The sequence below is a fragment of the Protopterus annectens genome, chromosome 16.part0, assembly GCF_019279795.1.
Source record: "Protopterus annectens isolate FY-2018-M chromosome 16.part0, PAN1.0, whole genome shotgun sequence".
In the NCBI taxonomy this organism is placed as follows: domain Eukaryota; kingdom Metazoa; phylum Chordata; order Ceratodontiformes; family Protopteridae; genus Protopterus; species Protopterus annectens.
In genome coordinates this window covers 650,296,218-650,321,187 of record NC_056750.1, presented here as the reverse complement: position 1 = coordinate 650,321,187, position 24,970 = coordinate 650,296,218, and positions in this window count along the sequence as shown.

Genomic DNA, 24,970 nt, shown 5'->3' with positions numbered 1-24,970 from the left:
TCAGCTCCCTCAGACCCTGTCTGGTGTACCGTTCCATACGTGACTGTGCCTGCATGACAGCCCAAAACATAGCTGAGGTTGTAAGACCTCTGTGGGCATGTCTGACAGGGGCAGTACGCCCATGGATGCTCCCACGAGAACCCCTGGACATCTGTCTGTGTGGTACCATCTCTGGGCCATGCCCATGGCTGCTGTGTGGGGAGGCATGTGCCACAGATACCACATTACCCTGGTCAATGCCCACTGTATGCTGTCCATCACCTAGGGACATTGGTGACAAAGGGTGTATTGGCAGGATAACTGTGCGCATTGATGGGGTCGACAGCTGTGTACTGTCAATCGGCTGACCAATGGCGGACCCTGGCATACCTTCCTGTGCCATTACACAGATGTTATCATTATCAGTACCCATGGCACCTGATTCAGGTTCCCTGCTACATGACACCAGAGCAGCACCAGAACCTGTGGGAGGGAAACAGGAAACACAGTTTACAATGTCTACACATTACCAGTGATGCACACATGCACACATGCACACATGCACGTGCACGCATGCACGCATGCACACATGCACACATGCACACATGTGCACATGTGCACATGCACACATGCACAGGTGCACACATGCACAGGTGCACACATGCACACATGCGCACATGCACAGGTGCACACATGCACACATGCGCACATGCACACATGCACACATGCACACATGCACACATGCACATGCACACATGCACACATGCACAGGTGCACACATGCACACATGCACATATGCTCATATGCACACATGCACACATGCACACAGTTTCACACAATTGTACAGTACTCAGTATGCGTGATATCAACACACAGACACAGACACACCTACATGCATACAAAGAGCACTACTAAGTCAGCCGAATATTACTATTACTATCAAGACTATTACAGGAATTGTTAATACACACTCACCAGCATGGATAGGCTGCATTGCTGTTACACTGGAGGGACCTGCAGACGTGAAGAAAATAATGTCAGTGGGCACAACTGTGCCATTGTTACTGAGTATGATACAGGTCAGTAGTACAACAGTCGCCTTTCACAGGTCAGCTGCTAATATTGAGGATATCACACTTGCACATTAAATACTATGGTGACAGCTACAAACCAAGGACACACCTCACACATGCATTAACTACCAGTGTACACAACAGTCAACTATACATATGGCATATTACCTGCACGTTCACTGTCTTGCTGCTGCGTGGCTCCAGCCTCCATCATAATGCATGTCTGCTGCTGTTGTTGTTGCTGGCGGACTGGAGCCACTACACTCATGAGTAGTCCCTCCAGTCTGGTGAGTGGGGGATGTGTAGCCACCCCACCACCTGTGGCGACCTGTTGCCTGTGGATATCCAATGCACGCTGATGGACATTTCTGATTAAATCACTGCAGTGATGTCGTACCTGCTCATATGTCCTATTATGCGTGCCTATGTCATTTACCCGACGGACCAGGTCTTGCCACAGTGCAGCCCTCTCCTGCTGATTCTGGCTGGTGTGGGAAAAGAGTATTGCATAATCCCGCACCAGGCTCTGGTGTATCTCCTCATCCTCAGCTGTGGAGTAAGTGGGATTCCGCGGGTGAGCCATTTACCTGAAAAAGAAAATAACCTGATATCAGCAATATATGTCAGCAGAATTTGGCACACATACTACACATGCTACTCGACTGTTATGATACAACATATCTCACATATATAGCATCTGTCTGTCTATTGGTGGATACACATGTAAATGGCCAGGTATCAGTGCTCAGCCAGCAACTGTGCAACAGTACCTGGCACACTCCATACGACATACTACCAAACCCCAGCAGTCAGAACACTGATTCAGGTCAAGAGCACCTCCTCACTCTGGGGTTTGTATCTAGGTACTGTATGGCCTACATCATCAACTACTGTGAGCTGACCACACACTAATTGCCCTGGATATACATATCCCACCTCCACCACCAGCACAAATGACTATAGTGAATAACATTACAGATGCAAACTTTACACTTTGTAACAGTGACATGGTGTCCTTTCAGCCCACTGGGCCAGTGGCAGATACAACCCACAATGCTGACTCCTACACAATTGCTTTCTACAGACATCTCTGAGAATGCATGGATCATGCAATCCCATATATGACCAAGACACTCTCCACAAAGGGACAGCATCCTGTCTGGTGGACCCCAGCCATAGACAGATTGTATTACAGAAGATGGAAGCTACTGCAAGACAGAGCATAATTCCATAAAGGGAGGGCATGTCTGAGCAGCACTAGTAAGGATCTATTTTCCATCATACAAACATCCATGGGCAACTTTGAGAGGGAAATCAAGAGGGACACTACAGATAACCAGAAGGCCTTCTTCAGTTATGTTAGCAACCTGGTCAGAATCCATCCTCTATGCCCATAGTTAGTACACAACAACAAATATTTCACTGACACCACAGATATTGACAACATTGTGGCAGACAGGTTCAGTGCAGGTGTCACCCCGCCCTCTCCCTCAAAATAAGACATAGTTATCCCAGCTGACTGTAACCTCCCTGTCATCACAGATGTCCAGGTGAGAGCCGCCCTCAGGAAAGCAGAATACACAAAATGACTGGGACCTGATGGTATCCCCAGTTGCATGCTACATAAACTCTGACAGGAGCTAAACACACATATAGAAGTGCTATGTAACACTAGCCTGACTACAGGATATGTACCTGTACACTGGCATACAGCAGCAGTGGTTCCACTCCACGAAGGAGGCACCTCAACATACCAATACAACACAATACATTACATTACAATACAATACTATACAATATGCTATTGCCCCTGGGACTACAGCAGCATACTGTTCTGCTACCCTGACCATTGTGACACATGTGGTGTGATGGTACCTGCTGCTGTCACACAGTTACACAGGGTGACTCATATGGCATATTACCTATCTGACTAACATTCAGCAGGGGTATGTGTGACGTGTACTCATGGGGAGTCTTGCTTCTTAACACTGTGTGGTTTATTGCAGGGTATGTCTTATCTGTGGGTAGGAACTTTTACCTCCACATGTGCTCTCTATTGCAGTGGCATGGACGACACACAGCAGTCATTTAGATTGTGGATGGTGTGAGGTGTTACTATGGTTGTTGGACATCTGTCATGGGTGTGACTTACATATGTAAATCCGGGAGTGGTAACCTCTATGTGGGTAGTATATGTGTACTCTGTGGTGTTGTCAGTCACTGAGCATTGGTAATGTGTTTGAGTGCATTGTCACAGTGTTGTACATGTCACTGTGTCCTTCTCCATATCTGTAGCTGTCATGTGAGGTCCATACCATGGCATCCATTATGTGGTGTGGAGGGTACCGACCTACATGTCCATAGCTGACACACCATGTCTGCTGACACATACCATGTGCATGTATTCCAGGAATAGTGTGCCACTGTGAATATCATTGGGGCCACTATTGTACACATTTATGACCCTGTTCACCCCTGACACATGCAGTGGTGGGCAGCCAATCACATATCTGGTGGTTACTGGTGTAGGTGATTTGAAATGTGGTATGGTACTCTGGTTTTGACACTGGTGTTCACTCCATGCCTTTGTCACCAGGCACCTGTTGCAATACATCTGTACACATGTGCCTCACTCAGAATTTATATACATCTCTCTCTCTCTCTCTCTCTACATATATATATATATATATATATACATATATATAGATATATATATATATATATATATATATATATATATATATATATATATATATATATATATATATATATATATATGTCTGTATACATATACACATATATATATATTGATGTACATATATTGTTATAGATGTGGAGGGGGGCACACAGGGAGTGAGAGTGACAGAGGGGGTGGGACAGGGTGTGTTGAGGTCGTCATATACAGTCATACCTGTAGATAGTCAGATCAGTCTGTCTATGTATATGTAACTACATATATCTATATCTGTATGTGTGCATTACATATATATATTTGTACATATTCTATCTATCTATATCTGTCTATGTATTCCTATATCTCGCTCTCTATGTATGTATACATATATGCATATCATATATATATATATATATATATATATATATATATATATATATATATATATATATATATATATATATACATACATACATATGTTGACATACATACGTATCCATATGATAGACAGGTATATCAACATGTTTGTCTACCATACTGTATACACACACTAACATACTGCTAAACATACATAACTGTGAAACCTACTTTGTACATTGCACTACAACCTACAGTCAACCTACATTGATATGTGCACATAGATGCTCTCACATACAAATGTATGTACAGCCTTCACTGATAGTTGCTGTATGTCCCCTGCCCTTTACACATCTTCATATACATATGGATACAGACCAATGACACATATGGAGGGTTCACAGTATGTAGACCTTTATAGTATTACTTTACATTACCTGTGTTTGTCACAACTGCTTGTGTTGCCATCTGGTTTTCTGTCCTGCTGCTCCACTTCCCAGTTGTCAGTTTTCAGGTGGCTGTTGCTGAACAGTTTTGTTTGTGTCTGCTTAATTTCAATTTTCTCTGTCTCTGTCTCTCTCTCTCTCTCTGTCTGTCTGTCTGTCTCTCACATCCTCCTCAGGGTGCAATGAAAGTATTGCATGTGTGGACTGGGAGTACAGCATACTTTTGTAGGTATCTGCATATGCCCATGTGATGGCCTCTGCACCAATTGTTAGCCAGCATTTGCTAATTGCATGCAGCCAGTTGTGTACTGATTGCAGTTCTCACTGTGATTTCAGAACAGTGCTATAAAAAGGTATGTGAGATAGGCATAGCCATTTCAGATTTTAAGGGCAGGGACCATGCTGTTATGCTGTGGACAATGTTCTGTGAGTGTAAAGGTTGGTATCTCTCTCATATTTCCAGCTGTGTTGTAGATTAACATTCCTCCATTCATTTCTCCAGTTTCCTGTACTAACTGTGTATGTACACTGACACCTACAACTACTACTACTGTTAATGTGTGTGTGTGCTTTCCTTTCACTTTTGCTTGCACTTTGTTGCTAAGGCTTCAATATTTGCCCTTTACAGTCACTACTTGTATGCCTGCTAGGTGTCCTGACTGTAGTGTGCTGCTGTAGCTTTCCTATTTTCCATGTACATTCACACCTTGGAATGCTTGCTATATCTGCTAGGGTGTTACAGCATGCAGTGTGGTCTGGCCATGGTGTGGGCCTTGACATCTATTAGGGTATTTGAGTATGCTGCTGAGCAGGCCCCAGAGACTTTCAGGTTCATCTGTTATCTGCCTCATGGAATGGTACATATCAGTGGGGTACACCCATTAAATTGTCTGGTATGCTGCAGTTGTGACTGTGGGTTAGCATGAGCATATGTATTACTACATTTATTCTGCCATGCAAGTGGTGAATACTTTCAGGACTCCATAGTTACCATTGCATGTGTTGTTACACCTTTCTGCCTACTGTTTGTACATTTCACATGGAGTCTGTGGGGCATCCCTGTAAGTCATTCACTGTTGCTATGTCTAGGCTCTTAACTATTCAAATATGGTGGTGTCAGACATCTCATGTGTACAAATATTTGCAGGTTGTCCACATTTCTGCCTCATATTTTGGTCAATATCTCATGCACATGTTTTTCTGGCAAATCACTCTGGGCTCAAGTCAGAATATAGTGACAAACATTCAAGTTTCAGACTTCATACCCTTCCAAACATCCCACAAAATGCAGACCCTGTTACTCTCTGAACTGTCTGCGTTTGTTGTAACATTATTTGTAATGTGTCCCTGGTTTTGGGCCTTTGCTCCACATATTTTATTACTTGGTCCGGATGTGTTCCTGTAAGAGGTTGTGGGGTATGGGCAGTGATAATCCTGCTGTGAGTATGTGTGTGGCTTGCAAGGTGCTATAGTGACATTAATACCTACTAGCTACCAACTAGCATGGCTGTTTGTGTTCACACACTACTATTATGGAAATCCACTAGTTTTGACAGTAATTCTAAATGACATGCTTTGTGTACTACACATCTATATTCCCTTTACATTCATTCCTACTATTACATGATATATTTATTTTAGCACAATGTTCTTGTATAAGAGTCATGGCTTAGTGGTAAGTCATGCAGACTATTGTTTCCTGGGTTCGGGACTGCCAGTGGGATTTTATTTTGCTTCTGAACTGACTACAAGACCTGTCAATCAAAGTGACTAAGGCACTTTTAAGCAGTTGTAACCGGGTTAGCGCTGGTTTGCGTGGAGCTCACACATGCGCACTGGCGCTTAGCTCCGCTCACACAAGCGCACACCCGCTTACAACCGCTTAAACATGTTTACTCTTGCGCACACCCGCGCTATTTTCTTTGAAAGAAATGAAAATGGGGAGACAGGAAAGTGGTGAAAAAGGGGTCACAAAGAGGGTAAGACAGTAGGGAAACAAGCTTGGGTTTTGCAGGAGGGATATAGGTAAGGCCCATAGCTGCTCATTCCTTCATCAGCAACAGCTGTGCATATGTTTGTAATTTGGTGTGACATTTGATACCTTCCACCCCTGAGAGAGGTGTAAGGACAACAGTAATACTTGTTGTACAGCCAATTGTAATTGATAGTTTCCATGTCTGGTAGACATATGTGCGGAATGGGCAGCTATGTATGGGGCGTAATTTTTTTGTGGGTACAGAGTGTCCTTGTTTTTTTTTTTTCAGGTGAGAGTGGTATGTCAGGTGAAGGAAGTCGGTACAGCTGGGGAGATAGGTTGGATAGGTAAACAGACAAGACAAACAAGACGCATACAGGGGCGGTGTATGACATGTGTGGGGGGGTTACACAATTGATGGGGACGGAGGTTTGGATATCCAGAGCCCATGAGCCCACAGATGGCAACAGTGGAACTGATATCCCCACCCATAGGCAGTTGCCACTGTTCCTTCACTGCCCAGGATGGGGCTGTGCTGGGGGCTGTGTAGGCTGGGCAACAGGCATGCCCGTAAGTTGTGCCACCCATGCCTCAAGCTGGCGTAGGGGCTCGAGAACAGAGTCCCGAATCTCCCTACGCACCACAGTCCGGACGCTATGGAGGGTGAGTGGTGGTTCTCCTCCAGCCACACTTGCAGAGGGGGGGCGAGCCCCATCCCCTGCAGCACTTCCACCCGCAGGTGGCACAGGGCCACCAGAGGAGGGTCCAGACCCGGCACTAGTGCCAGGTGCACTCGCCAGCTGAGGTGGGAGAGGTGGGTCCGCTGGAACCCGCCTTCCCTGTCGTCCTATGTTTTGCATTATGTCATGACAGTTTGGGTTAGTGACATATAATACCATTCACAATTAGTTGCAAAAGCATGCATTAGTATTCCCATTAACCAAACACCCAGATATTCACACCATTGAACAGCGTGCATAACACATGCATAATTTGAACAGCAATACACAGTCCAACAACATGCAGGGTTAATTGATGGCAACAGGCCATCAGGTTTGGATGTATGAACAGGGCAGATGCATCAACGGACATGCAAATATATATGACCCAACAGGACAAACGTCCAGGGATGTTAATTGTGATTGCACATACCATTTTCACGTGGAATGGGTTATATGTGGTTATAGGGTGGGGTGAAGAAAATAATATTAACACCTTCAAATACCAATACATATGCTGTACAGTTCTAATAGCTACAGATATATACACACTACTGTTCTAACTACAGTTTCCTATATGATAACTATTTCAACTTGGTGATAGGACTGTTACTGCAACATCAATATACATTTTATTGTTCTTCATACACATTTCATATCTAGCTTTGTTCAGCTACATCATCCTGCTACATTTGCTTTATATAGCTGTAGACAAGTGTGGATGTTTGGTATATCAGACAATCATACTATCTGCATATTGCAGACTGTGAGCAACATATCCAGATTTTGGGATACACATTCCAGATGCAGCAACACTTTGAACAGATTTTGCTGTTTGGTTTTGATTCTCACATGCATTTCATTCTGTCTTGACTGCAGTATACTTTATTCAGGGGTTATTACTACTGTATTGCTGGATTCATGACACTTTCTCACACTCTCTCACTTGTTTTCATTTTACTATTCAGGATGGTACTTACTTCTAGGCTTTATTGACATGTTTTACCTGTAGTTATTACAATCCTTTCCAGCAGTCTCACTTCTGTCATGTTTCAGTATTTCAACAGGGATATATTTCACACATGTGATTTCATCATCTTCTGCAGCTATACTTTTCAGCCTGCTGCAGGTTGTGTACTATTTTCTTACAGGTGGGGCATTTTTATTTCAGAATTTATGTCAGACATTTTCATTGTTCTGTTTGGCTTACAGGCTGAAACACACTTTTGTAATCAAGCAATACTTGCAGACACTTTCACACTGTTACTTGCACATTTTATTCCTTAGTGACTACACTGCACTCTTTTACTGACTGTCATACTTTTATATTTCTTTACAGTTACTGGTAGTGGATTACTGACCTGCCTGGTGGTGCAACCGCACCAGCCTATCGCCATAGGCTCTGCGGTTTGCAGAACGGACACCTGCAGCTGTAATATAAATGAAGTAATATTGGAATACACATCTCCATAATATCAGCTAGTTTAATTTCTTACATACATAATTAAATGTAACTTACTCAGTAGTGGGGCGTTGGGCATTTGCCGGGCCTCCTGGATCCAAAGGTTCAGTTGGTCCTGCTTGCATCTCTTCAGGTCTGCATGGTGGTGACAGACCTGCTCACCAGTCCTTGGAATCCCTGTGGCACTGGTGAGATCATGAGCCAACCGGTCCCACGCCTCAGCTCTGTATGCTCCCCAGAGGACCTGGCCCTGCATGAGTTGGGCCTCATGATTGTGGACTAGGAGCCAGACCATGTACCTGGACTCCTCAATGCCCCACCTCTGTGCTCGAAAGCAACTACCCTCTCCTACTCCTGTCATTCTGCCTGCAGTTCAGTTCTACAATCGTTTATGCTGTGTATTCCCGCCTATGGGGCTTATATAGTCCGTTTTTCCTGCACATATCTGTGATTGGCCATTTTGGAATTGTGTCAACTTCAGTAAACCTGCATTGTCATGCTCCAGTTTGTATTCATTCCTATATATTAGTTATTATTGCATTTATAGGTACTGCTGTCATGGCTTAGTGGTTTGGTACCTTGACTATGGTGTATAGTGTCCTGGGTTCAAACCTGGCCACTACTTTTTATTTTTCATGACTGTCTAGACATGCTGAGGGGTGTGTCTGTGTAAAGGCAGTTTTGATATGGCTTGCTCAACGTTGCCTGTCGGTTAGCTTGTTTGCGCGGTGCGCAGCTCCGCGCAAACTGGGTACGCTGGTTTAAGCCTCATTTGGCTATCGGCACGCATATTACGCTCAGCTCAGCTAGGGGCACTTAGATTCAGCGTGTTAAACCACTGCTCAGCTATGGGCACTCATTTTGCACCAGTTAAACCACTGCTCACGTACGGGCAGATGCACTCACCCTGTTAAACTGTAGCTCAGCTATGGGCACATCTGGCATTTTTTATTCATTTGTTACCTCACATTTCTTCAATATAAATGGGCTATTTCATTACATTTTACATAAGATGTGGTTTTATGTGTACATATTTGTCAAGGACTTGTTTCGTGCTTATTTTGCTAAAAGTAAAAATTGGTGTTGTGGGGGCTCGAACCATGAATGCCTGCTCTTCAGCCAACATCTCTACCGCTACGCTATTGCTTCTGGGCTTACTTTGCATATTTAGTTTTATATGCTTTCCCACTGACTGCTAACTGTAGCTGCGCTTACGGCACGCTCAAACAAGCGCACTCACGGTTAAACATTTTTACAATTTAAAAAATATATAACATGTTTATTTATATATTTTCTGTTCATAGTCTGTGGGGGCATGTGTTGTGTTGTGTTTATTCACATTTCCGTGGACTCTGTCGTGGGTGTTTACTTTGGGCACTTTTACTCTTCTGGGGGCATGTCCGCTTACAGGGCTCGGCCTACGGACATGCCCCCTACTGTCTTACATGGACCGTGTTAGCCTTAGGTGTGATTCAGCATGCTCTCATGAATATGCAAAGCATGCTGACATCACTCCGTTTAACTGCAGCCTCCGTGTAAGAGTTATAACTCTTACACGGAGGCTTCGTGAATCCTGCCCTTTATCTTATAATTATTATTTAAATATCTCTTAAATGTTGACAGAATGTAATTAATACAGGGGATTGAGAAACAGATATTTTTACTACTCATACAGTAATCTTTTAAGATCCAATAACATTTGTTAAATACAATTTTCACATGTGGATCAACTAATAAGTTATTATTTTAGTAATATTTTTCCTATATTAATTTCCATTTTGAACCGCATATAGTATTTAACCATTTAGCTATAACTTGTATAATTATGGCTAACTTTACATACAAATCAAAATTAGGAAAACCAATACCACCTTCTTCCCAGCTTTTCATATGCCATTCTAATGAAATCATAGGTTTATTAGGGAACCAGAAAATTTAAATAAAATAGAGTTTATTTTCTTAAAATTATTTAGGGTTAAGATTAAAGACTTAATATAAAACAAAAATTTAGGCAATATTACCATTTTTATTAAAATAAGCCTATCCTCCATAGTAAAACATAGTTTATTCCCTCTTGAAATTAGTTATGTAGATTATATACTTATATTTAAATAATACCAACGCTTTACTACTTGCAGTTATAATAACTCCTAGATATTTAATCAGATCATTATACCAGTTACAATATATATATATATATATATATATATATATATATATATATATATATATATATATATTTAGATCTGAATTTAAATTTTGGTATGATTAAATTTCAATCTAGAAATCTCTTCAAAACATTCCATAGTTTTAACTATATGTTGTAATGATAAATCTATATTCCCAATAGTTATTAATATATCATCTGCAAAACTGTATTTTGGAAGATTAATTCTCATCTATTGAAAATCATTTTCTATTTTTATTTTATATATGTGATTTACAAAAGCTTCTTATACATAATTTTTTTTTTATTTTACATTTGTTAACTGGGGGTGTCTGACTGAGCCAAAAAGGTCCTTTTTTCATCGGAGGTCCGGGGAGAAAAGCTCCACATAGAAAAATTACAGATACATTTAGATATTTAGCCATGATCAGTATACACACAAATTACAATAGACATATTTTTGCAGTGGTATGCCTTATCCACTTTCATTAGCCTGGGGAGCAGTCATGGCACTGCCAACTTTGCTTGAGATGTTGCCTAATAAGGTTTTTAAAGGAGGCTTTGGAAAATGTGTTTTGTTTGCTAGTGGGGAGAGAGTTTCATTTTTTAGCCACTGAACTACTATATAGTGTGTCTCCAAAGCTAGTGTAGCTGTTGGTGACCTCTAGTAGTAGTTGCTTGATGATCTAAGAGAACTTTTGGCTGAGTGATGTTGCACTAGGTTTTTGAGGGCAGGACACTTATTGGGGAGGTAATAGATAGAATGACCAAGGCAGAGCTGATTGTAGGTTAGGAGGTTGGGCAGTTCAAGTCAGTGGAGCTGTCTCAAAGCAGTACAGTGATGAGTTCTATAAGAGCAATTTGCAGCAAAATGGACAATTCTGTTATAGCAGGCTTCCATTTTGCTTAGTTCAGTTTTGTTGAGATTAGTCAGAATGGGAGATGCATAAAGTAAGGTGGACAGAAGTTGGGAGCAAGCAATGGCTGATCTTGTGTTGTTGGTAAGAAATGGATTGATATGGTAGAGTGATCCCAGTTTGGCATGTACTTTTTTAATAGTTAAGTTGAGAGAGATGGGAGTCTATGGGTATTCCCAATAGCTTAGCCTGTGCCACTGGAGTGATTGGAGTAGCATTTGTGGAGTAGATAGTGAATTGACTGTTATCAGTGTTTTTGTTAGAACTGGTTATAATGATAACCTGAGTTTTCTTTGGAATGAGGATAAGCTGGGCTTTGGTAAGGTAGTTTTCAATGTCAGAGAATGCTAGTTGAGTTGTTTGCAGGAGGGTGGGAATGTTTTGTGCAGCACAGATTAAGGTAGTTTCATCTGCATACTGAATGATAGATGCATGCTGTGTAGAGGTATGGAGGTCATTTGTGAAGATTGTGAATAGTAGTGGTCCTAAGATAGAACCCTGTGGGACTCTTATAATTATGGGCAGCTGAGGAGAGAGAGAATGTTCCCATTTCACAGCTTGGTACCTGTCAGTTAAGTAGCTTTGGAACCATGTAAGAGTGGAATTTGATAGGTGATATTGGTTTAGTTTGTTAAGCAGGATGTGGTGCAAGACTGTGTCAAATGCTTTGGACATATCCAAAAAAAGAGTTGATGCCTGCAGGCCTTCATTTTTGAGATGGTTTACTGTGTCTGTGAAGCAGAGGAGGGCTGTAGTGGTACTATGGGCAGATCTGAAAAAAAGGTTGAGTAGATGACAGGATGTTGCTGTCTAGGAAATATTTTAACACCTGGGTATGTATGCATTTTTCTAAGATTTTGGCCAGGGGGGAGAGTATAGCAATGGGTCTGTAGTAATTAAGTTCAGTGGAGGTCCCGCCTTTATGTATGGGTGTAACATAGGATATTTTCCAGAGTTTGGGCACATAGTTTTCAACAATTGATTTGTTTATGAGAGTGGAGATTGGGATAGCAATAGCATCTGCTGTGAGTTTCAAGAAATAGCTGGGGAGTAGGTCGGCTGCTGTTAATGAGGTTTTTAGTTTGGAGAGCATGCTTTTGATTGAAGTGGTAGAAACTGTTTTGAGGGTAAAGCTTTTATTTATTTAACATTTGTTGACCGTGAAAGTCTGACTAGGTTCCACAGATCCTGTTTTCAGCTGAGGCCCGGGGAGAAATGCTCCAGCTTATATTAATGTTATTTGTGTTGGGGGGGGATAGTGAGGTTGGAACTGTCCTGTGATACTAAGGATAGAATTGAGTTCACAAAGTAGTGGGAGTTGAATTGTGTTTCAATGGGAACTTTAGTGTCAGGGGTGGTTGGTTTGGGGGGTAGCCTTTTGTGTGGGTTTTAGTAGCTGGTTTGCATTTTTCCAAACTTTTGGGGGGTTGTTTTGGTATTTAGTTTGTTATATTATGTAGTAGGATTTTTTTGTCCAGCCTAATACATTTTTTTGCATGGTTGTGCAGTTCTTGGTAATTAGTTAGGCTGTGTGTTTCTTTGTTTTTTTGATAGTAAAGCCAGGTAGTCTCTGGATTGAGGATTTGTTTTGGTTTCTTTACTGAGCCTTGATTTTGTGCAATGGAGCTACAGTGTCTAGATGTTGTAGAAATTTTTATTGAAATATGCTACAGCCTGGTCAAGTGGGAGGGTTTGTAGAGGGTTCCAGTCACAGTTACAGAGTAAAGTATTGAGGACCTCAGGAGAGAATTTTTTGTGTTTCTAGTGCATTTATAATTAGTGGTTTTGTATATGCTTGTTCTACTACCTATAAGGTATATTATGTTGTGGTCACTTAAGGTGTCTGGGAGACTGCCTGTGTAGGGGTACAATGTGGGGTTATTAGTTAGGACCCAGTCAAGGATGGATTTTCTTTTAGATTTTTTATCACATCTAGTTGGAATTTGGACTAGCTGCTGGTAGCCATGGAGATTTATTAGATTACTTGGTGGTTCTGACATACAGGTGAACCAATCTAGGTTGAAATCCCCCAGAATAAGGGTTTCTTGTGAGTATGTGGAAGAACACCAGGATAATAAGTCTTCAAGGCTAGCAGGTGTATTACCAGGTGGAATATAGATCACAATTGTGGTGATGACCTTTTTAGGATGAAGTTGAAGTTGTGAGATAAGTATGTCACAATTATTGGGGGTGGGGTAGGAGTTTGGCATTTGAAGTAAAGTTAAGTTGGACTTATACAGTAAGGCAGTTCCACCCCCTTTACGAAGTGGTCTGTCTTGTCTAATGGCATTGTAGCTGGTAGGAAGAACTTCTGAGTTAGCTATGTTTTTATTTAGCCAGGTTTCTGTTAAAGCAACTATGTATGGGGAATAGTATGCTACTGTGGCCTGGAGTTCAGGTATTTTATTTTTGATACTTCTAATATTAATATTTAGCAATAAAAGTTGGTTGGTTTTGTTGCTGTTGTTGATTTGCCCAGGGATGAAGATAGGAGGTATTATGTTCTGACAATTGTGTTGGAGCAGGTTGCATTGGACAGGATGGATTTGGGCCTGGGTTCGGGTGGATGTTCCCACTTATGGTGAGCCTGGTGTTAAAATGGTGATACAGATGGAGTTTGGTGATGAGTGTGAGAAAATATTTTTTTGGAGTAGGAATGAGAGCATATGTGTTTAGTTCTGAATTGGGTCTGTTATGTAGTTTTTGAACAATTGTGGGCAGATATTATTATAATGTGCGGTGTCTGTATATGAGAGTGCATAATATAGTGTGCTACTAAGTTTAGGGATATTGCTAGAGTGATAAACTTGTGGAGTTATAAAGAATTATAAGAAGACAGACTAGACTTAGTTGTGTGATAGTCATGGTTATAAAGTTTAAGTTTGTTCTAGGTGGAGGTGTGGATAGAAATTATAGGGTTGCACTATATGTGAATGGGTAAGTAGTGTGGGGTGATGTAATAATGCCTAGCAGGAATGAGAGTGGTTGGGAGCATTTTGTGGTGGAGCAAGTGGGTGTGATGTAATGTGATCTGATTTGAGGAGCTGTGAATGGTGGAGGTGATGTGAGGTTGAGCTGTGGGTGTGGTTGCAATTATTATAAATGTAGAGGTAGTGGGGGTGGGAGGGAATTGGGGGCAGGGCAGAGGAGCGGAGAGAGCCTGAGTGTTAGCGAGGGTGAACGGAGCAGGGCAGAGCCCACCAAGACAAGAGTAATGGGCAGCAAAAAGTAAGTGTTGCTTTACAAATCTGAACACTTTAAATAAATTCCTGACGTTTATTGGTTTACCAGCAAGCTGAATTCAATTGCTGAAGAGCACTTGTGTCCTGGTGGGAGACTAGTAATTTAAAGATGGCTCCATGCTCAGTAGGATTCTAATATAGACTTATTATTGGGGGAGGGAGATAGTACAAGGGGTGTAAACCAGGTGGAATGCAAAGAAATCAGCAAAACCAGAGAGGCAATCAATGGAAATCTATCAGTGAAGGCCTCATAGGGGGTGAGTAATAATTCAAACTCTACCTGTAAAGTGAAGGAGAGAAGAGACAGCAAAGTTTTTAGTAGCTGGTAATAATTTATAAAGTTCTGGAATTATTCCATCCACACCCAGAGCTTTATTAATTTTAAGAGTTTTAATTTGATCTTTTATTTCCTTAAGTAAAAAAGGTTTATCAATACTATTATTTGCTCTTTAGTTAGCTTATAGTTAATGTTTTCTTTCAGAAAGCCTAGAGAAATATTGCTATTTATCATATTACCATTATTACTATTTATTTACTCAAAATGATCCCCAATACATTCTAATATAGCTGCTAAATCAGTAACTAAATCAGTAACTGTTTTATTTTTACTATCATATGTATATGATATCTCCTTAATATCATTTAAAGTATTCATTTTCTTTGATCTAATGGCTAGTTTGTGTAACCTATTAGGATTTACTGAATAGGATTGTAATTTTATGTTTTTTAAGTATATTGAAATCTTATGACTGAGAATATCTACATATTTATGATTTAATGTTTTCAGTTCTAGATTTAACTAGCTATCTTAAATTATAACTCTTTCAATTCCCTATTCCATTCTATTCTCTTGCATGCCTGCCAGTCTTTACTTTTACTGTTAAAATAGGCTTTCAAAGAATTCCAAAGAATGATCTCAGTAAGATCTCCATTATTATTTAACTCTAAAAATGTCTTAATTTCATTAATAAACCAGTCCCTAAAACCCTTGACAATGATTATATGTCTTTTACATAATATTAAATTATTTGGCTTCAATGTGAGATTAAAAGTAACAGCGCTGTGGCCAGTCAATGGACAGGAAATAATTAGTACATCTTCAGTTTTAGACTATAAGCTATTAGATGCAAAAACCTTGTCTGTTCTGGTTATGGTGCCAAATCTGAAAGAGTAATGCATATAGTTAAGAGAATTAGATAATCTTAAATCATAAATGTTTCTCAAATTCATAGTATTGATAAATTGATTAAAGCATTTTGCAACTGATGAGATTCTAGGCTTTCTATTAGCAGTAGTATCATTCTCAGATAAAATACAATTAACATCTCCTTCTATAATACCTCAACTTTCATATAAAGAGTTAAAATATCTAAACACTTTTTAAAATCTTTTTCTCCAACTCTAGGGATCCAGTATGAGTTAACAAATGTATAATACTTTTTTTAATTTCTATTACAACCAAACTTAACATCCCATTTTTATATATATAAGAATCATTCACTTAAGACAAATTCAATTAATTTTTTTCATAAAATAAGCATGCATGTTCTTTTTTTATCTAAAATGAGAAACAACCAAAATGGAATAATCTTTTAAAAACATTCTATTTACAATTATGGATAGCAGGTGTGTTTCTTGCAAAAAGACAATATCTTTATGAAGTTTCAGATATTTCAGCAGACTTCTTTTTACTGGATTATTTAAACCATTAATGTTCAGTGACATACATTTATAACCTGAAATTCATAACAGACAAAACTTTATATATTAATTTAACATTATATATAAAGCAAACAAGAACATTTTTGTTAACATCCCTTGATATAGATGAAAACCTAATGACTAAAACTATGTAATTAATACTAAGAACAAAATTACCCCATCATGAAAAACAAATTCCTAGTTTGATGAAGTATTCATACAAACTACTCTCTAAGCTTACCATAAAACTAACGAGACTTATACTATTGCTACTATATCTCCATTAAATGCTAACATCAATTTTTAAATTAGATATCCAAACTCACTTATGTTTAATTATTTCAAACATACTAACTTTACTTCAATGTATGTATCCTGTATAGCTTTATCTGTTTAAGACTGCAAAACTATACTTACCATTTAGTGTTAATGTTATACTATATTATTATTGTTGAAACCTCTCTAAAATCATTTTAGTTAATCAATTGTGATGTTTTGTCCCATTACATTGCATTTTCAAGAAGAAGAAGAAAACAACTCTCTCTCTCAATTTTGTTTCACTGAAAGTCAGTCTTATCTATTAATAATAAATAAATAATAAATACATGCTTCTTTTAGCCTCAAACAATAAAACAGTCATATAGAAAAGAATTGTGTTACTTAAATAAACTGTTAATATGGAACATTCTACATTTTAAGTAAATTTAAATTGCTAATATCATAAAAGCCTACTAACTCAGAATGTTTAAGACTTGTTTATATGTAGATGAATTAGATGGTATAGTCAGGCTGTTCAAATAAACATATACTTCTTTTTCTTATTTAATACATTTAAGACACTATTAAACACTATAGGGATAGTAGTTATAAGGTTCAAATATGACCAATCTACTAATTATCATTCTCTATAATATATACGTGCCATGTGTTTGTCAAACTATAAGCTAGTATATTCTCATTCAAAAATATGTAAGCAAATAGTTATTTATTCTCTTAAATTTTAGAAAATACCTCAACACTGACTATTTAAAACACCAAACTGAATGAAAAGGAATTAACATCTAGATTATTTATATTAAGTAACATATAGAAAACGTGCATATATAATATATGGCTACATATACATTCCAATATGTCTAAATTAGTGTTATTTTAATTCTTAATATTACACTTATGCATTAAACTATTAAATTCAATGAATATATACAGACTCTGTACCTCACAATTACACATAAAAACATAGAATAGTATGATATTATTTTTATATAGCTCTTATCAGTATAAGTTCAGTATTCAAGAGAACATATTACTTTAAAGCTCTTTACTATATTCATTAGCTTCTATGTATAATTTGAAAGTTCCATCTATTAACTTACTACTTTTGATTACATGTAACTTATTTTAATTGTATGATACTTCTGTAAAGACCAATGTGCATATATAAAGCATAAAAGCTTAGCTGAAAAGACAGTAAGCACACCAATGCCCACGCAGTTGATATTCATTTAACATCAAAATTACTCAAGGAAGCCACTCTACCAGCCCATACAAGTCATACATTCCTTAAAAAAATCTTACTTCAAAAAGATGAGACAGAAAAAAAAGGCATACACTTAACACATCATACATATCATTATAGTATCATAGAAATATCAACTTCCATTGCTTTAAATGAATAATATTTATTTATTCTTACTGTAAAGATTAAGTGTATAACATTTAACTAATCTGTAATATTATAAGACATTCTATGCTATTTAATAAAGAACATTTCTATTAACCCCAAATGAACTAGCCCCCTAACTTTTATTCTTGTAATTAAATGATAAATGATAAATATATCAGTTAAATATGTAACTCTGAATTACATCATTGCCTATCAGATCATATAAAAACTTTTATCTTAATTCAGATGATAGGTCTATGTAGAAGTTAATAAGAACAAGTGTATATTAAAAACTTACAATTTGTACTATATATAGTCAGTCATGTGTCACTAAGTTTTTTTACTTTGTTTTTCTTTTAAAGTCCATACATTTACTGTGGCTTGTCTCTTTAAGTTTGTCAGTGACCAGTCCATATCTTCTGGTTTGTCAAAAAGTTTCTTCTTTAGTACAAAATCTACCACTTCATCTACATGAAATAGTTCATATACTTATAAAGACTGAAAAAAAATTAACAATTTTACATTTAATTTATCACTATTGCATAAACTGACAGTACTTAGATTGCATAACGGCAGTTTTGTGTAGGCCACAGAAATATTGGTATAATAGTTGTTAACACAGTTGTTTGTTCAAAAGCATTGTAACTGCACATACCAGTCTCAGTCAGGCACCACACCCTAGTCAGTGTGAATGTTGGGGGAGGGGGGGGTTGGGTGGTTGATTCATCAAGTGAATGACCAGGACAATCTTTACTGAGAAATGAATACTTGTTCACTTTTGCATTACCTATCAAATAAGACATGTTTGTATAGCAAAGGAAATACAAACATCCATGAATTGCTACATTTCTCTGTCTGTGACTGACTTTTGCATGAACACAGTGTTACATGCACACCATAGTATTTTGATAACAATATTTTAACCAAATTGCATAAATTTATTTTTCACTTGCATGAAAGGGAATATTGGCACACTGTAATAAGAATTCATAAAGGTATGCATATGTAAACCAAATAAATAAATAAATAAATAATTTCAGCAAGTACTGTAGTGAATGCATGTAAATTAACGTGTACATATAAACAATTTGATGTACAGGTAAACAAGAATTCATTTATGTCTTCTGTTTACAACTGAGGAAGAAATAAGGTATGATAAGAGACAGTAGGAAAGAAGAGTAGCCAGGCTGGGTGACTCCACTGGTAAGTACGAGTAAAGTCCTATATAATACTATTCATTCAACTGATTTTATTACTTTGTGCGTGTTTGTGTGTGTGTGTGTGTGTGTGTATATGTATGTATATATATATATATATATATATATATATATATATATATATATATATATATATTTAGGAGCACTACAGAATCTTGAAAGCCCAAAATCCTGAAGACCAAAATCCAGAAGATATGGGCTGGTCACTGACAAACTTAAAGAGACAAACCACAATAAATGTATGGACTTTAAAAGAAAAACAAAGTAAAAAAACTTAGTGTTGGTATCCTGTGTGTTTTCAGGATTTTGAGTTTTCAGGCTTTTGGGCTTTCAGGATTTATATATATATATATATATATATATATATATATATATATATATATATATATATATGTCAAAATAAACTGCATTATTTTGTCTTCAGCTGATTATTTTTATATTTAGAGAGAGCGTTTTTACTACTGAACATCAGACAAAGAAATGTGCAGAACTTGAGAGAATACACTCTCCTTCCAACTACTCATCAGTACTTCCCATATGAATTCATCTAGAGTTTACAGATGCTCATATCCGTCTCCCAAGTATCCAGCACATCCCAAATGAGTACTCGCAATGGATGCAAAAGCACTTATCATACACAAGTTTTAATTCACAAAGGATTTATTATGTAAAATTGTTCCCAGAAATTAAATGCCATGGTATATGAGGTGTGGATTTATTGTGTAGTTTCTCTTTTGTCCCCACCTCCATTTTTTCTGTTTATTATTAATTTATATACTGCTTTCTCCTTTATCTCCCATGCAATTTACTTTTTCTACAGATTCAAATCCCTGTGGAGAAACCTAGCTTGTACCCCCAGGTCAGGCAGCACTCAACCTACGGTCTTCTGGAGATGGCACCCTGCCATGTAGCAGCTTGGAAGGCCTCACTGAAATGGGGCTTCAGGACTTGGTAGATGATTTATTGGAGCAGGCACTGGAAAAATGAATTCAGCTAATTGAAGCCTCTCTTCAGTGTGTTCAAGGCATGCTCTCAACATTGGTGCTGACCACAGAACCACCACAGGCACCTACCCCCCAACATCAGGATCCTCCATTACATTACCATCTGGCAGTGGAAGAGTTTAATGTTATATGGACTGGGGAATCCTACATCATCTTTTCCTCAGACCTTCTTTCTTTATCCTTTGTCTATCACCCTCTTACCTATTCCCACCCACACTACCTTCTCATATAAAAACATTGAAAAATAGGGGGGGTCTAGTCCCTGACAAAAAAGAGTGCCCATCCTCTTCCACATACTCCAGCACAAACCATCTTTATCTTTTCCTTCTGTGTTCCTCTCTTTATCTCTTCTATTTTGATGTTTTCTTTTCTTCATTTTCAATTCTAGCATTATAAACCCCTTTATTTTTTTACATTTTGATTTTAAACATTGCACAGTCTGCCGCTTGCCTTATACCTTTTAAAAATAGCTTCACTGTTGCTTATTTATTGCAAATAACTTATGCTGAGCTTATTTACATACACATCTAGTGGCAATACTGGTAAAAACTGCAATGTATTTGTGAATCACTGGACTATGAATACCATCCTAAATGTTGCTAAAGTAGTAAGTAGTGTGGAGCCAATATGAAATGATACTTTAAACTTGACTGACTGTGACAGAGAAAGAAGTGTGTATATATGAACAACTAAAAACCTCTGACCCCAAATGTGCAAAATTCATGATAAGGTGATGAAGATGGTATGGAATCCAGAGCAGATGAAGCAGTATTTATTTATTTATTTGGAATAAATGACAAAGTAAGCAAGAGGGAATTAGGACTGTATGGTGTTTTGGAAGGTGAGAAAATATGAACCTGATGAAATATGCAAAAAAAAAAAAAAAAAAAAAAGCAAAAAACAAAATGGGGGAATGGAATGCTTTCACAAAATGCTCTTTAGGAATAGCACAGGTGAAATATTTGTCACTACCAGAATCTAAAGTTAAGCTTGGGTAACCAATGTCAGATTTGACTTGCTATGAAAAGGGGCAAATACTGTAGAATTGTGGCAATGGGGGAGATCATTGTCTGTGGTTGGAGACCTATATTTGTGGAACATGACAATGTTCAGGTGACACTGAAACATTGACTGCAATTTTTGGATGCAGTGTGAGAATGGAAATGGAGACAACTGAAATTTAGACTGTCATTTGACTTCTTGGACAGAATAAAAAATTATTTGTGGTCTAATGACATAATTTTTCTTACTACAGATGTAGTTGATTTATTTTCTACAATCCTTAAAGAATAGGGTATGGATTTCTTCTATAGTAGCATGGTAGGGCTATGTTGTTTAGATATAGACACAATGAATTTAACTAATGATTTTCTGAGCTTGGTGTTGGACAATAATTTTATTTTCTTTGCATGTGAACATTTTAAACAGATAAAAGGAGTAGCCATGGGAGCACCGTGTGCTCCTATTTATGCACATTTAATTTTAAAAAGAATGGAAAAATAAAACTATTTTAGAAAGTAATTTTACAAAATTTATAAAATTATATGTTAGATACCTTGATGATATATTTATTTTGTGGGAAGGGTCTGCATAAGAAATTTGTAATTTTTAACTTAAATTAACAATTCATCTGAATTTTTAAAGTTTACTTATAATTATACTTCAGAAAAGATAACTTATCTAGATACAACTATTTTTAACAAAGGTAAACATTTTAAGTCTAAGATATATAGGAAGCCTACATTTAGATGTTCCTACTTAGAGTAGACTAGTTGCCACCCACCTAGATAGAAAAAAAGCATTGTTAAGGCTCAATTGATTAGGGCAGTCAGGATGACCTCTGATTTTCAAGATATCAGAGTTGAATTAGAAATTATTGCTAATATGTTTTTATTGAGGGGTTACCCCAAATATTTGGTTTATGAGTATGTATTGTCTCAGTGGGATAATAAATATAAACCCCTTTTGGATACTGGTCTGTTACAAACCAACCAAACTCAGGAATCCATGTCATTTGAGAGAGTGTTGATTTTAGAGTATGGTCCTCAGGCTAAGGAGGATAAAAATATTTTTTAAACAAATGTGTTCTCCTTAAAAACAATCCCGGTATTTATGAAACCCTTGGTCCTTTCCTTGTTTTTGTTTTTAAGACATCACAACATTTTAAGCAGTTCTTTGAAAGGGATATAAAGGATAAATCAATGCAAATGGCCTGTAAAACTGGGACTTATAAGTGTGGCTCTTCCAAACAGTGCCCTCACATTTTAGAAGTCAGTTCTTTGATTTTGGAGAATAAAATGAATTCTGAAATATTATTTATCAGAGAGAATTCACCAAAGGGGTTGTCTCTTTGGCCAAGTGTTGTGACTGTCCTGCTTTTTATGTAGGCAAAACTGACAGAGCCTGAAAATATAGGATTTATGAGCACTTTTATCATATAAGCAGGAGAAATGGGGTTCATATTAGAAGAACGAAAACCCTAAACAGTGAACGCTAACATGAGCGAAAATGCCGGGAATCGAAAGTGGGATTGCGGGGTCGTGTTACAGTGAGGAGTGGGATATCTGCCCTTTCCTCACTGTAGTGTGACCTCGGAGTTAAAATATGTAGTTAGTGGGCGGTGTGGGGGCGCAGCCCCCCACAATAGCAACTTCGATCACCGGCATTTTCACTCATGTGAGCGTTCGCGGTTTAGGGTTTTCATTCTTCTAATATGAACCTGGAGAAATGCTAACAATGCTTTAATCAAACCTGTCTAGCAGCCCTATGTGTTGTACTTTTAAATTTGGACTCCTAGAACAGGTAAAATTAATCTTAGAGGTCGTGAATTTAAAACTCTTCTTAAAGTAAGAGAAGTTAAATGTCAGGTTAAACTATATGCAAACCACCTCCTGGTATTAATCTTTTTATCAGCTTACAACCCATTTTAAAGATGAAGTCAAATAATTATAAATAAAAATATTTTTCTTTTAGGTTTTATTGGTGTAAAAGTTTTTTCTGGATTTCTTTTTTTAAACAATTTTTATTAAGGTTTTTAACAATACAAAATCAATAGCAGAAATACAATAAAGAAATTGCTTATTAAAATAAAGAATGTAAACATAAAATTAACAACTAAAGTATTTATATCGGTGTCTATTAAATACATTTAACAAATCACTATAAAACAAATAACGTCATTAAGCAATACATGAATTCTCATTTAATACATTTTTTAAGTTAGACCACAGATCATATGAAAAGGGTGTTCTATCAGTTCTTGATTTAATAGTCATCATTTCCAACTGACATACTTCAGTAAGAATATTCTTGAAATCTGCAAATAGAGGATGGTGTTCAGATTTCCACTGTCTAGTTATTGCTTTTCTGGCTACTGTCAAAATAGACCATAATAAGGGGTATTTAATTTTTCTGACACAATTAGGAACTGGGGTATTGAACAAAATAAAAGATGTGGTTAGATTAAATCTGTCTGTAAAAAAATGAGATTTTTTTCCTTCAACAAGATATTATCAGAAAAATTTGAAGTGGATATAACATCCTTTGTGTAGGTGATAGGGAACCAAGTGAATATCCAATGTTTATAGGCCATGTTTTTATATATAAAAATTTGAAATCCTTTAATAAAATTTTCATATAGTAGGGAAAATTATTTTGGAAAATTATGTGGTAGTTTATCCAGGAGAAAATAATTTTTAAGATCCAAATAAATAGATTATCCAATATTTGGAGTTTATTAGAGCTGGATCATTAATATTAAAACAAATAATTTCTTGTTTTTTTTCCACCTGGCTCAATATTTTTCATTAGTTAGTAGACAGAAAGTTTTAATCACTGATGAAATAGAATATAATTCAATGTCAGGTAAACCTATCCCAAAGACCAATCCCTCATATGTTGAGTAAAAGCTACTCTGGGTTTATTTGGGTACCATAGGAACTTCAAAAGCATTGTGTTGAATTATTTTATCAGTGTTTTTGGTGGCATTAATGATGTGGATTGTATAATATAAAGTATCTTGAGTAAAATGATAATTTTAGTTATTGAAAGTTTCTCATCCATTGTAAATAAAAGTTGTTTCCACTTGGAAATAAGACTATTTATAGAAGATATACTATTGTTATAATTTAATCTTATTATATCATTTATATTATTGGGGAGTGTAACTCCAATATATGTTAAACAGTCTGATTTAGCCAAATATTTAATAAATTTCTGATCCAAAAGGTTAGTATCTGAATTTATGGATAGTATTTTTGTTTTATTATCATACGTTTTTATAGCTTTCAACATGTGTTTGTTACGGAAAATGTTTTCACAGTTTTTAGAGTGAGTAGTTTTGTTTTCAAATTTAATCAATCAGTGTTAATT